Genomic DNA, 20606 nt, shown 5'->3' with positions numbered 1-20606 from the left:
CACGACCAAGTATGAGTGCATTTACTGAACATACATTTCAGTAGGCCAACATTTCGGATTTTAATATCATTTTTCAAGCTGTTGTTATAAAGTATTCTAATTTACTGAGATAATGACTTTTGTGTTTTCATTGGCTGTAAGCCATAATCTATATAATATGAGTTTCACTTTTTTTTATTGAAGAACTGAAATTAATTTTTTGATGATATTCTAATTTAGTGAGAAGCACCTGTATCTTTGTATGGTGAATTCTAAACTCCTAATTGTCAGATATGGTTATTTACTACTAATTTCCACATGACCAGGATAGCAAATCTGTTGCCTATCATTATTAAGTGATGTCTGATTTAGAACAAAGCATCCTTGTAAATGATCTTGTCTTCTTTGGGTCACAACAAGTTCAGATAATAGAAGACGCTGAGATCCTAGAACCGTGCATCTGTACATATGCTAATAAGGCGCCAACTTTTATACCTCCGAAATGAGACGTATTAAAGTCTTCCCTCATACCTGAAATAACAGCTGGAATAAAGGAATTTGCATCTTGTTTGCAGCTATTTCTGGCACTGCTTTCTGTACCCATGCACGTGCTGCTTTCCAGCGCTTAGACGCGCTTTATTGTGCACGCTTCTTAAGCACAATGAGTCATTTTTCATTACTGTTAATTTTAATGGATTCATTAATACAACAGGCAGCGTCCTGATCTCAGCACAAATGTCACTTACAACCTGGGGATAAAATCTGCTATCAATTTAACCTGTCATATTTGCCAGCTCTTGCTTTACTTATACACAAAAATCTAATGCATGTTGTTAGCAGCTATGGAATGAAGGATTTTTTGGTATCTATACAATTGGAAACCTATTTTATCACTCCAAGACATACAGTTAAACTACGGTGTAAAAGAAATGGCAACTTTGCAAATTATTTTACTGTTTTGTGTCTACAGCTCCAATGCTGACCAATAGGTTCCCATGGTCGGTACTAACAAACTGCGTTGTGTGATCTTGCAATTATACTTCCTTCCATCTTTACCCTAGTACTAGTTAAAGATTTTTTTCCCCATCTGTAGATTGCCTGTGAATGAGTAGGTATCAGACTTGGCGATGAATGGTTATATACCTTACTATGTGAAGCAGACCTATATACAGTTAGGTCCAGAAATATTTGGACAGTGATGCAAGTTTTGCCTTTTTATTTCTATTATTTTACTCACTTATATAGCGCCATTAATTCCACAGCGCTTTACAGACATTATGGGCACTGTCCCCGTTGGGGCTCACAATCTAGATTCTCTATCAGTATGTATGTCTTTGGAGTGTGGGAGGAAACCAGAGTACCCTGAGGAAACCCACGCAAAAGCATGGTCCAGATTTGTTATTTTATGGAGAATATACCAAAATAGACATGTCAGAAGTGGTGACCGGTCCTCTCTTACACTGTGGCTGCCATAATTGTGAACTAGGCACGCCCCTGGGCAGTCCATTTCACAGCTGTGGGGGGAGTCAGGCGCCATTCTATTGTAGTCCAGAGCTGTACTGTGAACTGCAATTTCCTCCTGTCACCGCTGACTCAGTGTTAAGCGCCACATGGTGACAGCAGGTGCGGGGCAGCGCCGGTGAATAAAGCATCAGAGAGGTGAACACAAGTTGACACCCTGCCAATGTACTATTAACCCCATCACAACAGATATATGTATGTCATAGGACGTGTCCCTGCATTCCATGCGGGCTCCGGCACTGAGCCCGAATGTTTCAGGCACATGATAGCTGACCTGATCAGCTGTCATGTGTCCCTAATAGCCGCGGGTGGAATCGCGTTCCACCCACCTCTGTTATCACGTTAAATGCCGCTGTTAATCTCCAGACAGTGGCATTTAACATGTCTGCGCTGGAAGCGCGTCACTAGCCCCGCCCATCGGCACTCCCGTTACATGATCGCGGGGTGCTGATGGGTTGGCATGACAATCAAGGGTATGCAGGAGATCTCCGTGGTTGTCATTGCTGATCTGCTATGAGCGCCTCTCTGTGGCCTCCGTTCATAGCAGATTATCAATTCTGCTACACGTAGCAGGGCCGAAGCCCTGCAATGTGCAGCACAAGCAATCAGATGATCGCAGCTTCTAGTCTCCTAAGAAGACTATTGAAGCATGTAAAAAAAAAAAAAAGTTTTTAAAAATATTTTAAAAATGTTCAAATTACCCCCCTTTTGTCCCATTCATAATAAAACAATAAAAAATAAATAAAAACGCACATATTTGGTACTGCCACATTCAGAATCGCCCAATCTATGAAAATATAAAAATAATTAATTCTATCGGTAAACGGCGTAATGAGAAAAAATTCAAAACGCAAGAATTAGTTTTTTGGTCGCCACAACAATGCAATAACAGGCGATCAAAACATCGTATCTACCCCAAAATGGTATCAATAAAAACAAACAGCTTGGAATGCAAAAAAATAACCCTAACCCAGCCCCTGATTCCAAAAAATGAAGACGCTATAGGGCTCGGAAAATGACGCCAATTTTTTTAATTTATTTTTACAAACTTTGCTTTTTTTCACCACATAAATAAAAGAGAACCAATACATGTTTGGTATCTACAAACGTATAATGACCCAGAGAATCATATTGGCAGGTCAGTGTTAGCATTTACTGAACATGGTAAAAAACACAATCGTGGAATTGCACTTTTTTTTCAATTTCACTGCACTTTGAATTTTTTTTCACGTTTTCCAGTACACAATATGGTAAAACCAATGGTGTTTTCCAAAAGTACAACTCGTCCCGCAAAAAACAAGCCCTTACACGGTTATATTGACCGAAAAATAAAAAAGTTATGGCTCTGGGAAGAAGGGGAGCTAAAAACGGAAATGCAAAATGTAAAATCCCAAGGTCGTGAAAGGGTTAATACCAGGTTACCAAACTGTTCTCACAGCCAGAAGAAGTCAGCTGCAAACCTGCTCTGAGCGGTGAGAGCCGTGCTGCAGCGGAGACTTCTTCCAGCGGTGCTATTAGTGCTATGTGATTTGCAGCCAGGCAGTGCTGAGGCATTTCCGAGAAATCATAATTTGATAGTCTGGATTCTATAAGAAGAGCCCGGACTGGTCCAGCACAGCCTCCCCCTAGCTTCTTCTTGTTCCAGTTGATAAACTGGCCTTTCCCTATGTACAGACATGGTTCAGGCTCAGCCTCCCACTAGCTTCTTCCTGTTCCAGTTGATAACTAGCCTTTCCCTATGTACAGACATGGTTTGGGCACAGCCTCTCGCTAGCTTCTTCCTGTTCCAGTTGATAAACTGGCCTTTCCCTATGTACAGACATTGTTCGGGCACAGCCTCCCGCTAGCTTCTTCCTGTTCCAGTTGGTAAACTGGCCTTTCCCTATGTACAGACATGGTTCGGGCTCAGCCTCCCGCTAGCTTCTTCCTGTTCCAGTTGATAAACTGGCCTTTCCCTATGTACAGACACGGTTCGGGCTCAACCTCCCGCTAGCTTCTTCCTGTTCCAGTTGGTAAACTGGCCTTTCCCTATGTACAGCCATGGTTCAGGCTCAGCCTCCCGCTAGCTTCTTCCTGTTCCAGTTGATAAACTGGCCTTTCCCGATGTACAGACACGGTTCGGGCTCAACCTCCCGCTAGCTTCTTCCTGTTCCAGTTGATAAACTGGCCTTTCTCTATGAACTGACATGGTTCGGGCACAGCCTCTGGCTGGCTTCTTCCTGTTCCAGTTGATAAACTGGCCTTTCCCTATGTACAGACATGGTTTGGGCACAGCCTCTGGCTAGCTTCTTCCTGTTCCAGTTGATAAACTGGCCTTTCCCTATGTACAGACATGGTTCGGGCTCAGCCTCCCGCTAGCTTCTTCCTGTTCCAGTTGATAAACTGGCCTTTCCCTATGTACAGACATGGTTCGGGCACAGCCTCCCCCTAGCTTCTTCCTGTTCCAGTTGATAACTGGCCTTTCCCTATGTATAGACATGGTTCGGGCACAGCCTCTCGCTAGCTTCTTCCTGTTCCAGTTGATAACTGGCCTTTCCCTATGTACAGACATGGTTCGAGCACAGCCTCCCCCTAGCTTCTTCCTGTTCCAGTTGATAACTGGCCTTTCCCTATGTATAGACATGGTTCGGGCACAGCCTCTCGCTAGCTTCTTCCTGTTCCAGTTGATAAACTGGCCTTTCCCTATGTACAGCCTCGGTTCGGGCACAGCCTCCCGCTAGCTTCTTCCTGTTCCAGTTGATAAACTGGCCTTTCCCTATGTACAGACATGGTTCGGGCTCAGCCTCCCGCTAGCTTCTTCCTGTTCCAGTTGATAAACTGGCCTTTCCCTATGTACAGACATGGTTCGGGCACAGCCTCCCCCTAGCTTCTTCCTGTTCCAGTTGATAACTGGCCTTTCCCTATGTATAGACATGGTTCGGGCACAGCCTCTCGCTAGCTTCTTCCTGTTCCAGTTGATAAACTGGCCTTTCCCTATGTACAGACATGGTTCGGTCACAGTCTCCCCCTAGCTTCTTCCTGTTCCAGTTGATAACTGGCCTTTCCCTATGTATAGACATGGTTCGGGCACAGCCTCTTGCTAGCTTCTTCCTGTTCCAGTTGATAAACTGGCCTTTCCCTATGTACAGACACGGTTCGGGCACAGCCTCCCGCTAGCTTCTTCCTGTTCCAGTTGATAAACTGGCCTTTCCCTATGTACAGACATGGTTCGGGCACAGCCTCCCGCTAGCTTCTTCCTGTTCCAGTTGATAAACTGGCCTTTCTTATGTACAGACATGGCTCGGGCAGCATGAATTTATTGATAGGTTCCTTTAAGGCTGTTCTAGCGTTTGCATATGAGCAGTGAAGCCACGTTTTGCTTTTCCATGTGGTGAATGCAATTTGCTGCTCATCTCAGTCAGCTATTACTTACATTACCAATAGGGATGGCCTCTGAATGCAAAGTCTTTCTTGACACTACAAGAGTCACCGATCTCTTCTGTGCAAGAAAACACATACTTAGGTTTGCATTACCAATTTGTTCAGGAGGGCAGTCTCAGATCTGCCAATTCCATTCAGCATTCTTGAAGAGCATCACGGTGATATTTAAATATTGTAATTTAATCAGTCACTGACCTAATAAATCTAAATATAAACCCAAGCACGGTCTAAAGTATGCAGGGAACATGCTGTCATTTCTATTTGTCTAGAGGAAATCTCTCATTTCGATTAGAAACTAATCTAAGCGCATTAAAACCTTTCTTCGTTCAGCAAACACACAGAAGGATTATTCTGCGTCTTATCCTACATATTTATTATTTCCAAATGAATTAGAGCCATCAACTCAGACATTTGGGAGGCTTAATACCTTAAACTTGTATTTAAAAGTAACAAAATTTCTTCACTATGGAAAATGCGATTTACTGTTCAGATTAATGTTTTCTTTCATAGTTACAGGCATTTATAAGCGTCATCCCAAGGATAAGGCAGACCGGCTCACTGAACGTTCTGTCACTATCAACTAGTAACGTACAATATGCTGTCGAGTTTTATGGATATTTGTATGATAGATTTTCACTTTTTTTATTTTCCTTATGTTTGCGTGGGTTTCCCTTGAGTACTCCCGATTTTCTCCCACACTCCAAAAACATACTTACAGGTTGATTAGGAATTTAGATTCTGAGCATTAATGTGGACAGGGATCGATGTAAGTGACGGCTAGCTCTGCGTTATATGAATTAATTAAATCCCAAAATATGAAATAGTCTAGTTAAAAAATAACCTTTTATTATTTATTTATTAAAACAATATGAATTCCATATAAAAAGGGGTGTTCATTCTGCAACAATCGCAGTTGAATCCTTGTATGAGATCACTTTCCTGCAAGTGCCACACCTCTTATACAATAAAAAGATGTATTTGCATATCCTGCCACTATCATCTATAATAGAGCCTACCTGAGTCCCCCCAGAAGAGGAGCGAACCAATTGAGGTACTATATTTTTATATATATATATATATATATATATATATATATTAGTACAGACAAAAAGTTTGGACACACCTTCTCATTTAAAGATTTTTCTGTATTTTCATGACTATGAAAATTGTACATTCACACTGAAGACATCAAAACTATGAATTAACACATGTGGAATTATATACTTAACAAAAAAGTGTGAAACAACTGAAAATATGTCTTATATTCTAGGTGCTTCAAAGTAGCCACCTTTTGCTTTGATGACTGCTTTGCACACTCTTGGCATTCTCTTGATGAGCTTCAAGAGGTAGTCACCGGAAATGGTCTTCCAACAATCTTGAAGGAGTTCCCAGAGATGCTTAGCACTTGTTGGCCCTTTTGCCTTCACTCTGCGGTCCAGCTCACCCCAAACCATCTCGATTGGGTTCAGGTCTGCTGACTGTGGAGGCCAGGTCATCTGGCTTAGCACCCCATCACTCTCCTTCTTGGTCAAATAGCCCTTACACAGCCTGGAGGTGTGTTTGGGGTCATTGTCCTGTTGAAAAATAAATGATAGTCCAACTAAACGCAAACCGGATGGAATAGCATGCCGCTGCAAGATGCTGTGGTAGCCATGCTGGTTCAGTATGCCTTCAATTTTGAATAAATCCCCAACAGTGTCACCAGCAAAGCACCCCCACACCATCACACCTCCTCCTCCATGCTTCACAGTGGGAACCAGGCATGTAGAGTCCATCCGTTCACCTTTTCTGCGTCACACAAAGACACGGTGGTTGGAACCAAAGATCTCAAATTTGGACTCATCAGACCAAAGCACAGATTTCCACTGGTCTAATGTCCATTCCTTGTGTTCTTTAGCCCAAACAAGTCTCTTCCGCTTGTTGCCTGTCCTTAGCAGTGGTTTCCTAGCAGGTATTTTACCATGAAGTCCTGCTGCACAAAGTCTCCTCTTAACAGTTGTTGAAGAGATGTGTCTGCTGCTAGAACTCTGTGTGGCATTGACCTGGTCTCTAATCTGAGCTGCTGTTAACCTGCGATTTCTGAGGCTGGTGACTTGGATAAACTTATCCTCAGAAGCAGAGGTGACTCTTGGTCTTCCTTTCCTGGGGCGGTCCTCATGTGAGCCAGTTTCTTTGTAGCGCTTGATGATTTTTGCAACTGCACTTGAGGACACTTTCAAAGTTTTCCCAATTTTTCGGACTGACTGACCTTCACTTCTTAAAGTATTGATGGCCACTCGTTTTTCTTTACTTAGCTGCTTTTTTCTTGCCATAATACAAATTCTAACAGTCTATTCAGTAGGACTATCAGCTGTGTATCCACCAGACTTCTGCACAACACAACTGATGGTCCGAACCCCATTTATAAGGCAAGAAATCCCACTTATTAAACCTGACAGGGCACACCTGTGAAGTGAAAACCATTTCCGGTGACTACCTCTTGAAGCTCATCAAGAGAATGCCAAGAGTGTGCAAAGCAGTCATCAAAGCAAAAGGTGGCTACTTTGAAGAACCTAGAATATAAGACATATTTTCAGTTGTTTCACACTTTTTTGTTAAGTATATAATTCCACATGTGTTAATTCATAGTTTTGATGCCTTCAGTGTGAATGTACAATTTTCATAGTCATAAAAATACAGAAAAATCTTTAAATGAGAAGGTGTGTCCAAACTTTTGGTCTGTACTGTATATGTGTCATATCCAAATCAGAATGATCTCACCCATGCAGCTGATCCACAGGGGAGGAGTCAAAGCAGGAAGTGGGACATCACGGTTCCTCAGTTCTCTTTGTCCCTATGGACCCATTGACTCCGCCTTTACAAGGGCAGCCCACAGCCGACCCTTTGACACTTCGGCCCTAAAATTTGCCTTCGCCAGGATTCATCAGGGGAAACTAGTTACTGCTAGCTACCACAAAATATGAAAAGAAAATTTGGGCCAAGGTAAAAAACACATTTTTGTCCTTCAAGGGATCATACTCCCATAACTACAGTTTTTTTTAAAGTCCAATTTCCGATAGTACCATATTCCGTCAAGCTTATAAATCCCACCTCTAGGGCTTGTGCAAGCAGATGTATTTCAGATCCAGTCTGAGGCCCAGAATATCATTGCCCTGTAAATAAGCTGTAACCAAAGAAACTTTTTTTTCTTCTAAAAAAGAGTCCTACAACTTCGCTTAATGATAAGCAGTATGAATTCATCTTCACGATACCACATCCACAAGCTACTGTGCAGGTGAAGCTGGGGATTTGGAGATCCATATGAAAGAAGTTTCAATGGAGTTCAAATCAGGACATTGGCTAAGACACTCCAAAACCTTAATTTTGTTTCCATTGATTCAGAGGTGGACTTGCTCCATTATACCATTACTGCCATGTTGTACTGTTGGTATAATGCTCTTACTGTGAAATGTGATATGAGCTTTATACCTGATATACCTGGGCCCATGTCTTCCACAAAGTGCCACTTTTGTCTCATCATTTCTCAGAATAGTTCAACAAAAAGCTTGGGGTGTTTTTTTTTAATTATCGGGCAATTGACTGATTCTGTTCCCTGATGTTACTAATGTTTTTTGGCACATTCATTAATTCAGTTTGTGGTCAGTTTCTTTGTGATGGTGTAATCATGAACACAGGTCATCTAAGGAACTGCCGGACTTGTTCACGCCAGAAGAGATCAGAGAATTTCCAGTGATCAGTCCATGATCTGAAGCCCAAATATTTCTTCATGGTACTGGATTGGCTTTCATATCCTGCTTGTTATGACTTTGAATATCCCCTATCGCAGAAATTAGTTTATTGGGTTTCAACCTGTTTGATTCCTTATATATCCAGGAGATAAGCAATGTCAGCGGTTTCTGGGCACAGGTTTTCCCTCTATTAAAGTATTATTCACATCTGGATAAGTAAAGAATATTTTTAAGGAGTCATTTGGAGAACATAGCATTTGAATGAGCTATTGCTTAAATTATTTCTATCTCACATGTATGGATGCATTAAATGGGTTTTCCCATGAACAACGTACATTTTAATCAATAGAACTTAGAATGCAAATAAGTTCCGCAACTGAATGTGTTAAATAAAATGTTCCTGTGCTGAGATAATCTTATAAATGTGCCCCTGTGTAATGACTGTGTGTGACCGTACAGGAACATGGTCTGATCATACCACATCTCCTGGCCAGGGGTGGAAGCAGAAGAGAGGATATAGACAGGGCAGCAGGGGATTGTAGATGCTGTTATTGATTGAAATGTACTTTGTTCATGGGAAAAACCCCTTTAAAGTGCTCATACACCTTGGATAATTGTTGAATGAATTCCCGAGCCCTACCCTGTATACATGGACAGGTGTAGCCGAGTATGTATGTATTTTCAATGGGGCTAGGTAAGTAAACTGTTACCAGATACCTCTGTTTCCATGGGTTTACTCTCACACTCCAAAAACATATTGATAGTTAATTTAGATCGTGAGCTCCAATGGAGAGTGATGATGCTGTCTGTAAAGTGCTGTCGAATTAATGGCGCTTTATAAGTGAGTGAAATAAATAAGTGATCTATTTGGAGAGTAAAAGGATAAGGTACTAAAATTCAACATGCCCGATCCTTCTGTCCCCGGACATCATCAGTCAGGGGAGAGTTAGGAGGCTCCATACGCATTAGCAGGTCAGATGACTTTTGTGTAATTTGTATGAGGGTCTTTGGAGTATCTCTAATATGTCACGGCTGCTACCAGTTGTTGACCCTTTTATCATAAAAACAACAGTGTGACACTTGTGGTTAGAAATTCTATGAAGAACTTTGAACATGACACAACATTTAGATTCTTTTCTTTGTATAAGTGACAGAGACAATATGGATCAAGGCCTCTAAAAGCATTGCCCTGCCATAATATTATTCCCCAGACATACTTAGAATTTGGAATTTCTTTCTGACTCTTCTTATTGATCTTGGGAAGATCACACATTTGCACAACGCATAAAAGCATATGCAGCCTAGACAAGGTTATTGATGTCATGTCTGAACCGCGGGGCTTTGTGTGAAAATGCTTCTAAAATATTCTCTTTACAAGTGAGATAAAACATTCTCCTCAATTATGTTGTACATAATAACTCATTGAAATAATACCTAATTTGTCAGGAGCAAGTCACAAGTACCGTAGACCATGAGTGGTTCGCATTCACATGAGTAAAGTGCGGACAATATGATAGTAACATTATAATTCAGAGTTTCATATTAGAAAAGCTAGTGGCGTGGGATGACTCTTAACTTACATTTTCTCTGTCCATTGTATTTTTTCTCTTCATGAAAATATGAGTGGCTATAAGTTCACAGGTTTATCTAAGGTAGAAATAGATTCAGAGACAAGAGCAGGAAAGCTTTGCATGTTCTGCATAGAAAATGTGTTGAAGGATGATCAATGTCTCTTTGTCAGTAATGTAGAGTTTTCATACCCGTTGTATCATGCCCCAAGCTGTCCTGTAAATGCTGAGCAAACAAAGAGTGGGGACAGTATAGCCCCGATTCATCATTTTTTTTCCCTGCACTTTATGGTCTCCTGTTGTCTTTTAAGCTAGTGATTGATTGTTAATGAGTTAAATCTGTGCAGATCTAAGCAGATACGTCCCTATATATTGAGACTTAGTTAAGGGGCAGCATTTATGCGGGGGCATTATTGCATATAGCATTTATGCATACTTTATCGAAGTGCCATAATTTAGCAAAGTGCCCTGGCAGTTAGAAAATAGCAGTTGGACATGGCAGGAGACAGGTAAGACATGCAAGACAAACCAACAAACTTGCTTCCAGGTCATCTTTTTGGCAAACAGTATTCACCATTTGTATCTGTGCCATTTATTTTCTGGTTGCTACAATCATCCACATTCACCGTTCTCCCACAAATGCGGCACACTTCATCCATATTAATCCCTCACTCCTCTCTTCTCCTATGTACAGTTGTCATGCTCTCTTCACAATGTTATACCACGCAGATCCATTCATTCCCACCATACAACGCAGGAAACGCTCTCACAAATCACTCAATCATCTGCTCACTCTCTGTATCTTCCTTCTATTAGTCGCAGGTGATATTTCTCCTAATCCAGGACCTTCCAGTAATAATAACACTAACTCTTTCCCTGTTACATTCAGAAACCCTGCTAATCTCATTAATATTCCCTGCATATCTTCTGTCTCATTCAACTGTGCCCTTTGGAATGCACGCTCAGCTTGTAATAAACTCTCTTACATCCATGACTTTTTCCTCTCTAATTCCCTCAACCTTCTGGCTCTCACTGAAACCTGGATCCAGCAGTCGGACACCACCGCCGCTGCAGCTCTCTCCTATGGTGGCCTACACTTTTCTCATACTCCGAGACCTGACAACAGATCAGGTGGAGGTGTTGGTCTGCTTCTTTCAACAAAATGTACTTTTCAGGTTATCCCCCCTGTACCCTCCCTTATCTTCCCGTCCTTTGAGGCCCACACCGTCAGACTCTACCGGCCCTTCTCCCTGCGAGTGGCGGTTGTCTATCGCCCCCCAGGTCCCCCCCGTCAATTCCTGGATCACTTTGCTGCCTGGCTTACAAATTTTCTATCCTGCGACATCCCCACGATAATCATGGGAGACTTTAACATCCCAATTGGCGATCCTCTTTCCCCATCTGCCACGCATCTTTTATCATTAACCTCCTCCTTCGGCCTTTCACAGCTTGCTAATTCTCCTACACATGAGGACGGGAACACATTGGACCTGATCTTCTCCCGGCTTTGCTCAGTACATGACTTTACTAACTCTCCCCTTCCACTCTCTGACCATAATCTTCTTTCATTCTCTGTCAAGAACTGTGACTCTACTCAAGACACTCCCACCGTCCACACTTATAGAAATTTACGCGCCATTAACACCCAGAAATTTATAAAAAGGTTGCAATCATCATTGGCCCCAATCTCCTCCCTCTCATGTCCCGACTCTGCATTGAAGCATTATAACAAAATAATGCTATGCGCCCTGGATGAAGCCGCACCTTCTACACAAAGAACAATTCGGCATAGACGGCGACAACCCTGGCACACGCCTCAAACACGTCTTCTCCAGAGGTACTCCAGGTGCGCTGAACGGCTGTGGAGAAAATCAAATCTGCCCGAAGATTTCCTCCACTATAAATTTATGCTGAAAACATATAACTCTGCCCTTCACCTCTCCAAACAAACCTACTTTAACAACCTGATCATCTCACTTTCCAATAATCCTAAACGACTCTTTGACACGTTTCATTCTCTCCTCAATCAAACAGCACAGGCCCCGACCACCGACGTCAGCGCTGACGATCTGGCTAACTATTTCAAAGAAAAAATTGACCATATCCGACAGGAAATTTTCTCCCAATCCCCAAATGTTATGCATGCTCCCCCCCGCCACATTGTATCTTGCTCATTTTCTGACTTCGAACCAGTCACGGAAGATGAAGTGATCAGGCTCCTTGCATCTTCTCGCCCTACCACCTGCACCAGCGACCCTATTCCCTCACATCTCCTTCAGTCCCTTGCTCCAGCTGTCACCTCTCACCTAACTAAAATTTTCAACCTTTCCCTCTCATCTGGTATCTTTCCCTCTTCTTTTAAACACGCCAGCATACATCCATTACTTAAAAAACCATCCCTCGACCAGAACTGCACGGCCAACTACAGACCTGTTTCCAATCTTCCCTTTATCTCTAAACTCCTGGAACGCCTGGTCCACTCCCGTCTAATCCGCTGTCTCTCAGACAACTCTCTTCTTGACCCTTTACAATCTGGTTTCCGCTCTTTACATTCTACTGAAACTGCCCTCACTAAAGTCTCTAATGATCTACTAACAGCTAAATCTAATGGTCACTACTCCCTGCTGATTCTCCTGGATCTCTCTGCAGCATTCGACACTGTGGATCATCAGCTCCTCCTCACTATGCTCCGCACTATTGGCCTCAAGGACACGGTTCTCTCCTGGTTCTCCTCTTATCTCTCTGACCGCTCCTTCTCTGTGTCTTTTGCCGGCTCCTCCTCCTCCCTACTTCCTCTTACTGTCGGGGTTCCTCAAGGATCAGTCCTAGGCCCCCTTCTTTTCTCCTTATACACCGCTCCTATTGGACAAACAATCAGTAGATTCGGTTTTCAGTACCATCTCTATGCTGATGACACCCAATTATACACCTCTGCTCCGGACATCACCCCTGCATTACTACAAAAGACCAGTGATTGTCTTTCTGCTGTGTCTAACATTATGTCCTCCCTCTACCTAAAACTGAATCTGTCAAAAACTGAACTACTCATCTTTCCTCCCTCCATTAATCTACCTGTGCCCGATATTGCCATCTCCGTTTGTGGCTCAACCATTGCTCCCCAGCTACAAGCCCGCTGTCTTGGGGTCATTTTTGATTCAGATCTTTCTTTCACTCCTCACATCAAATCACTCGCTCGTTCATGTCATCTACATCTCAAAAACATCTCAAGAATCAGGACTTTTCTCACCTTTGACTCGGCAAAAACTCTTACTGTCGCTCTTATTCATTCTCGTCTTGACTATTGCAACGCTCTACTAATCGGTCTCCCTCTTACTAAACTCTCCCCTCTCCAATCCGTCCTGAACGCAGCAGCCAGGATCATATTCCTTGCCAACCGCTACTCAGATGCCTCTTCCCTGTGCCAGTCATTGCATTGGTTGCCCATCCAATATAGAGTTCGTTTTAAACTTATCACGCTTACCCACAAAGCGCTCCATGCTTCAGTACCCCCCTACATCTCCTCCCTTGTCTCAGTCTACCACCCTACACGTGCCCTCCGTTCTGCAAATGACTTGAAACTAAAATCCTCCATAATCCGAACTTCCCACTCCCGTCTCCAAGATTTCTCGCGTGCTGCGCCAATTCTCTGGAATGCACTACCCAGGACAGTTCGATTAATTCCCAATACCCACAGTTTCAAGCGAACCCTAAAAACACATTTCTTTAGACTGGCGTATCACCTAAACACACTCTGTCCATCCCAGCTTTCCCCCATATTAAAATCTTCTTCAACTTCGGGTTCAAACCAACCATGCACATAAAAGCCTCTGTCAGGACTGCACACATACTGGCTGGCGACCAGTCCATGTATTATTATTTATCCTATTCAGTATATCAAGGCTGCATTATACAATATATGTACTTTTTAACTTTTGTGTCTCCCCCACTTCCTCATAGACTGTAAGCTCGCGAGCAGGGCCCTCACTCCTTTCGATATGAGATATGCTTATTCTGTATTGTCTGTATAAGTCCCCCCTAAAATTTGTAAAGTGCTGTGGAATATGTTGGCGCTATAAAAATAAACTATTATTATTATTATTATTATTTGCATTTTTCTTTAAGTCCCTTTCATTTTTTTCTTGTGGTATTGTTGTTTTTGGTGCTAAATTCTTCAAAATGGCACTTGCGATTGATGACTTTGGCACAAAGTTAAAAGTGGCCTTTTTTCTCTTTAGGTGATAGAAAAGTCACGTTTCACAAAATGGGTTTTAAATTGTGCCATATTACTGGTATACTCTAAAATACACCAGAGGGACTACAGTGGAGTTGTGCCAAATTTTACGTCTTTTTGAAAAGTCGCAATTGATGAATCAGGTAAAACATCATCTGGAATCGCTAAACTCTGCCCATAAAGCGGAAAACTAACAAATAAAATAAAAAAACAGGCGACCACATATGAAACAGACTTAAAAAAAGGCTCAAATAGAATATTGAATTGCCAGAACTGTAGAGAAAAGACATGGGCTGCACATCCAAAAATCATACTTTGATCTAGAATAATGAATTGGGTGCAAAGAAACACACAAAACTAGATTAAAAATAAAAGACAGGCGTAAAGGCAGTGATGAATCGGGGCATATATGACCTTCTGGTATGCATACGCATACTGATCGGCCATGGTTGCTTTGTGAGCCGTTCGCCCTTTAAATTAAGTTAGTACCACTGTGTTATACATTTTGTTTGCTCGTTGTATAATTTTGGAATAATTTGATCCATTTGTAACAACAAACATTATTCTTAAGAAGTTCAACAGCAAATATCTTGACTCAGTCAGGTGTAAAAAGTGTGTAAATATGCAAATATCCTCTTCAAAGAGGAGGAGGACTAGATCTCTAGTGGCACCTATTGGGGTAGCATTCCTAAAAGTCGACTCTTGCCCAATAACTTAGGATAAATAGTGTTTGCTACTCATCAGTTAAAGCAGGAGGTGTGATTTGGCAGGGTGAGAGGCCTCTGACGTGGGGTCTAAGTAGAAATATCCGGTCACATTTCGAACACTTATTAATATTTTACTGAGCATTTTCAAAAATCTGTCAGTGCATTAGTGTAGACGTAGACACAGTTAACAGAGCAGCAGGCAAATTGAAATTTCTCTTCCATAAGGTCAGGTCCTTGATAAAGTGTTGTTCTGTGTTCTGCTTAGGGCTGTGATAAATGTTTCTAAGTTTTAGCGGAAGAAAAGAATAATGTGTAGATGGTGAGATAGTAAATAACACTCTTGTAGAGGTCAGAGAGGTCTAATTGAGCAGTAAACATACACATCTAGAATAAACATGACAAACGCTCCATGCGACCCTACTTTTTTTTGTTATTAGACGTTTTACTATTTCCCTCTAAAATAACACTTGTTTTCTTCCTGGGTAGAAGCATTATTGTATCATATCTTTGGTAAATTCGTTGTGCTGAGTAAAATAAATGAACTTAATACAAAAACGGAGGTTGGCAAATGTTTACAATATCATACAGAATATAGGAATTCCTGACAAGAGCCAGCTGGGCACTGCTCACAATGAGAGACATTCCCCCGTGACAAGAGTTAGGACACACTGAATGTAAGTAGATCTGAAGGTTAAAGGGGTTGTGTCAACAGAAAACTTCAGGGACATCCAGGGAGCAGTGCGTTCTTGATTGACACTTTGGACCTGTGAGCTGTTGGTCGGACCTGTGCGCTCTCTGATGCACTAAATCTAAATCTAGGCATTTTTGACAAGGACACTAATCATTTTTGTGTTTTTGAACTTTTGATGTAGTTAAGGTTAATGTGGGGGGCTGTATTACAGATCTGTGCTGTACTAATGCCGCAAATCTGTTTTCGGGTATCCCGGGACTCGGGGCTCCTTCCCTGTCCCTAGCGCTAGGGGGTGATCTTGCTATCCCTGTTCCCCGGATTACTTCTAAAGGTGAAGACGCCAGGGCCACATACCTTTCTGAGCTCCTGAATCCTCCCTCAGTCTGTTCCCTCCCCCCACCCAGGGAACAAGGGAGTAGTGGTGTATGTCAATACACCAACCAGATTAACAAGGTAATACAAGCAGGGATAAAGTAAAATACCAATCATATCAATATGTGCACACAAACCAAAGAGGAAAACACCAGGGAATGGAGGATGGGGAAACATACAAAGTATGAGAAGGAGAGGATTTGCACATAACCAAATTCACGCAACATCTGATAAATCCACCAAACGCCGTCTCAAACAACAACTCTCCACCAACTCCTGAACCATGAGCAATGAGGCTAGCTCTGGCAACGCCTGCTTACCAGAGTCTAGTATACATATAGCAGTGGGGAGTGGCTAACAGCAAACAGCTGAGAGCCTTAATGCAGGTAAGCGTCCTGGAGCTCACAACTGAGCAGATTAACCCCCTCACTGCTAGAAGAAACCTTCACTGTTTAATATGAAGGAGAAGTGCTTCTGGTCAGTGCCGGAGTAGGAGAAATCAGACTGCAGTCTTCTGGCTCCTCTCTGTCGTGGTAAACCCTTGACAACTAATATATACCACAGGGCTCATATTACCTCCCATCTTCATATGAAGACACACAGAGGAAGTTTTGCCCATGGATTAATCTGAACTCCATACTGCTATGTATGTATGAGATGAGTAAGAGGATGAGTAGCGCAGCTATTTTTATACCCTGTTTAAATGGACTTATGAGAAAGTGACACATTTTTAAAGCAAACTTTATTTGAATATTTGGTTATTTATTTATTTTTGCTTCATATTTGTGTATTTATCTGTTTTGATTTGTAAACCTGCATATAATAATTCATATTTTACATCTTTAAGTTTTCTCACTAGTGCACACACTATTGACCCGTTTGTACATCTCTCATTTCTGTCATCCCATTACTGGATAATAGGGTAATAATAGCCTTGCAGCGCTGGGGTCCTGGGTTCAAATCCCACCAAGAAGAAGATCCTCATGATGTTTGTATATTCTCCCTGTGTTTGTGTGGGTTTCCTCCGGGTTCTTCGGTTTCCTCCCACACTCCAAAGACATACTGATAGGAAATGTAGATTGTGAGCCCCAATGGGGACTGTGATGACAATGTCTGTAAAGCGCTGGGGAATTAATGGTGCTATATAAAAATGAAAAATGTGAGAGACAAAATGAAGGCTCTCACCGACAATAAAAAGTCTTTATTTTTGTTAAAAGTACAAATACAGGTGGCCGGGGGAGAGCAAGCAAGGAGCGATGTCGGCAATGGCCATTTCGCATGCACTCACGCTTCTGTGGGCCGTTTCCGACATTGCTCCTTGCTTGCTCTCCCCCCGCCACCTGTTTTTGTACTTTTAACCAAAATAAAGACTTTGTATAGACGGTGAGCATCTTCATGTTGTCTCTCCTATTTTTCATTTTTTGTCTACAGTTGAAAGAGCACCACCGGCTATTTTTTTGTATCTTGCCATTTTATTTCATCTGCTACCACTCAGCATATTTATCTCAGCAGTTCATGATAGTGTCAAGTCTCCATTTTTTCTTATTTTCTTAATGGTGCTATATAAGCGAGTAAAATAAGCAAATAACTGAATGACACTTATGCTTTACTGCTGGAAACTGGATAGGTAGGATCGCGGTATTGATATCGGTAGATAAGAATATATGTACGTGATGTGATCCTTATAATGTGCCAAAGGTAGACTGATAAATGCCGCTCCCGGTCCGTGGGGGAAAAAGCGATCTCTTCCTTGATACTGTATGAAATTTCAGAAGTACCGTATGTCAGTATCGTTGTTCCCATACATTTCTACTACCATACAACATACACACCGGTAAGAATATGTGTGTCTATAACATCAATAGAGAAGCCAGAAGAAAGAGGGGAGCGGTATAGTACTGGCGCTGCCGAGAAGGAGGACGAGTAGGCTAAGAAAGTTTTATTTAAATACGCGTTTCTGGTACGGTCTGTCCCCTTCATCAGGTATGATCAAACAAGAAGTCATCTCTGACCCATATACCAGTCGGAGATGATGTAACAATTACACTTGCGTTATTAAGCCATTGCAATATTTAGCCGGATGTTCATATACGATTTTCCACATGGGTAACAAAATTTCAGAGAATCATTATCCTGAATGCGTAATTAAAGGAACGATATGATTAATTTTAGCATAAGGAAAACAACAATATTGAAAGATATAAAAATAGAAAACATATGGAAAAGAATAAAAATATTATTTTTTAAACCAGTAAATTGTTATACCAATAATAAAAATACATAATTAATACTGTATTATTGCACAAAGCCGGATTGATGCCAAGAAAACACTGACTCCTAAAATTGATCAGTTATTCCATTTCCCAGAACTAACAGGCACATATTGTTGTGGGGGTCTAAATGCCAATGCTGTGCCGTGGTCAAACATGGGTGCAGGAACTTTTCATCAACCATCACCGGTGAGATATTTCCTATTAACCAGTTTTTAAACTGCAATACATATTTTGTGGTTTATTTGCTTGAATGCAGGTGTAATCTTCAATATGCGAGTCGCTCCATTAAACCTGTTCATAATAGGATGAACAAGCACAGGTCCAACATCAGGAATGGAGTAATTAACCATAGCCTGTCCAGACATTTTCTCAATGAACACCAAAAAAAAATCCACACAAGTTACAGCTAACAATACTAGAGCAAATATCCCAAAAAATTCCGGATAGGCTTCAAAGACTTATAAACAAGGAGCCTTCCTGGATTTTTTAACTATCCACCCTTACCCCAAAGGGCCTCAATGAATGTATAGAAAATACATGATAATACAATATTAATCATGTATTTTTATAGTTGGTATAACAATTTAATGCTTTAAATAATAATTTTTTTAATTTTTTTTCCATATGTTATCTATTTTTATATCTTTCAATATTGTTGTTTTTCCTTTGCTAAAATTAATCGTATCTTTCTTTTAATTGCGCATGCAGGATAATGATTCTCTGAGACTTTGTTACCTATGTGGGAAATCTTATATGGACTTACTGCTTTTGCAATTAATGGATTAATAATTCAAGTGTAATTGTGACGTCATCTCCGACCGGTATCTGGGTCAGAGATGACTTCTTATTTGATTATACCTGATGAAGGGGACGGACCTCGAAATATGTCTATCAATAAAACCTTCTTATACTTTGTTCTCCTTCATGGCAGCGTCAGGACGATACCGCTACCCTCTTTCTTCTGGCTTCACCATTCAATCCCTTACCAAGGCCGTCGGAACGGGCGGTCGGTGCAGCAGCTGTGGGTGGATTTGGCCAAGCCCTTTTCCAGCGTTGTGCCTATCCAGTACAACTACCTCCGGTGAGCAACATCGGCTTCCTGAGGCGTTCCCCTTATGATGGAGTCACACATGGAGCTATTTTTGTGTTTTTCTTTATGATGATAATAGGGAACTTTAAACCTTCAAACATATTAATAAACTTTAGCTTTTGGGCCATTCTCTTTCTATTTTAATTTAAACTTTGCTAATTGCTGTGCTAATAATTCTGTGTCCATACAATACTAATAAAATACATCTAGAAAGGCATCAGGATGGGAATTATCTGCCCTAGTTTTTCATTTCTGACATATTTGTACAGGCTTTGTGTTTGCTTGCTCAGGAGATTTCTCGTGTGTACTTGAAGAAATGAATACAAATACATTGTTCTGTCTCTCCAGAGCTAATTTAAACACAGACCAAAGCTCAAATCATAGCAAGGAGATTGCTGTAAATGGTAGACGTATAAAGTATTAAGTAAGCAATTAGATTGTCACCTCTAGCAGGACAAGACGTAGACAATTGATTTTCTCTTCCTCTACCTGCACCAGCTTTGCCAAAGGCGCCAAAACTCCTTTATACTATGAATGGCTAAATAGCTCAGTACATCATAAGAGTACAATTAACATCCTCCTAGGAGATTATACATAGCATTTCCTTACCATTACTGCACAGACTATAGGGGCACCTAAGGCCATAAAGGGATTTCACCGATCAGAGGAGATAATGTAGTCAGTGATTGACTGGTCATTAAGTTTTGCGGGAGGAGTCAGTAATGGATCCCGTATGGACCAACATAGAATGTCTTCTTTACCTACAGCATAAGACACAACAGGTTATTGGATTATTCTAGACATAAAAAACTGTTACAAATCTCATTTCTAATTTCTCTTTCATGCTATTGGCTGTTTTAGTTTGAAACCCCTTATGAATTGTTACTAAATATCTTCTCCCTTCTCCTGTTTTTGCATCAATTACTTTTATTTTCTGCAGCGATAACCTGCTATCACGGCAGTAAAAAAGCTGCGTTCATAATGCAGGTTTTGCTGTCTTTTTGCAGCATTTTTTAGCTGTATTTT

The 20606-nt window shown here is 41.4% G+C and overlaps 1 protein-coding gene across 1 annotated transcript in view; it reads left to right on the top strand.

The window, feature by feature from the left end:
• Positions 1–20606, top strand: part of PPM1L (protein phosphatase, Mg2+/Mn2+ dependent 1L) — a 291218-nt gene that overhangs the window by 198865 nt on the left and 71747 nt on the right. The window lies entirely within an intron of this gene.

The sequence above is a fragment of the Phyllobates terribilis genome, unplaced genomic scaffold (assembly GCF_046119375.1).
Source record: "Phyllobates terribilis strain yellow unplaced genomic scaffold, ASM4611937v1 Scaffold_3__8_contigs__length_932513732, whole genome shotgun sequence".
Taxonomy (NCBI): Eukaryota; Metazoa; Chordata; class Amphibia; order Anura; family Dendrobatidae; genus Phyllobates; species Phyllobates terribilis.
This window is presented reverse-complemented; position numbering and strand designations above follow the sequence as displayed.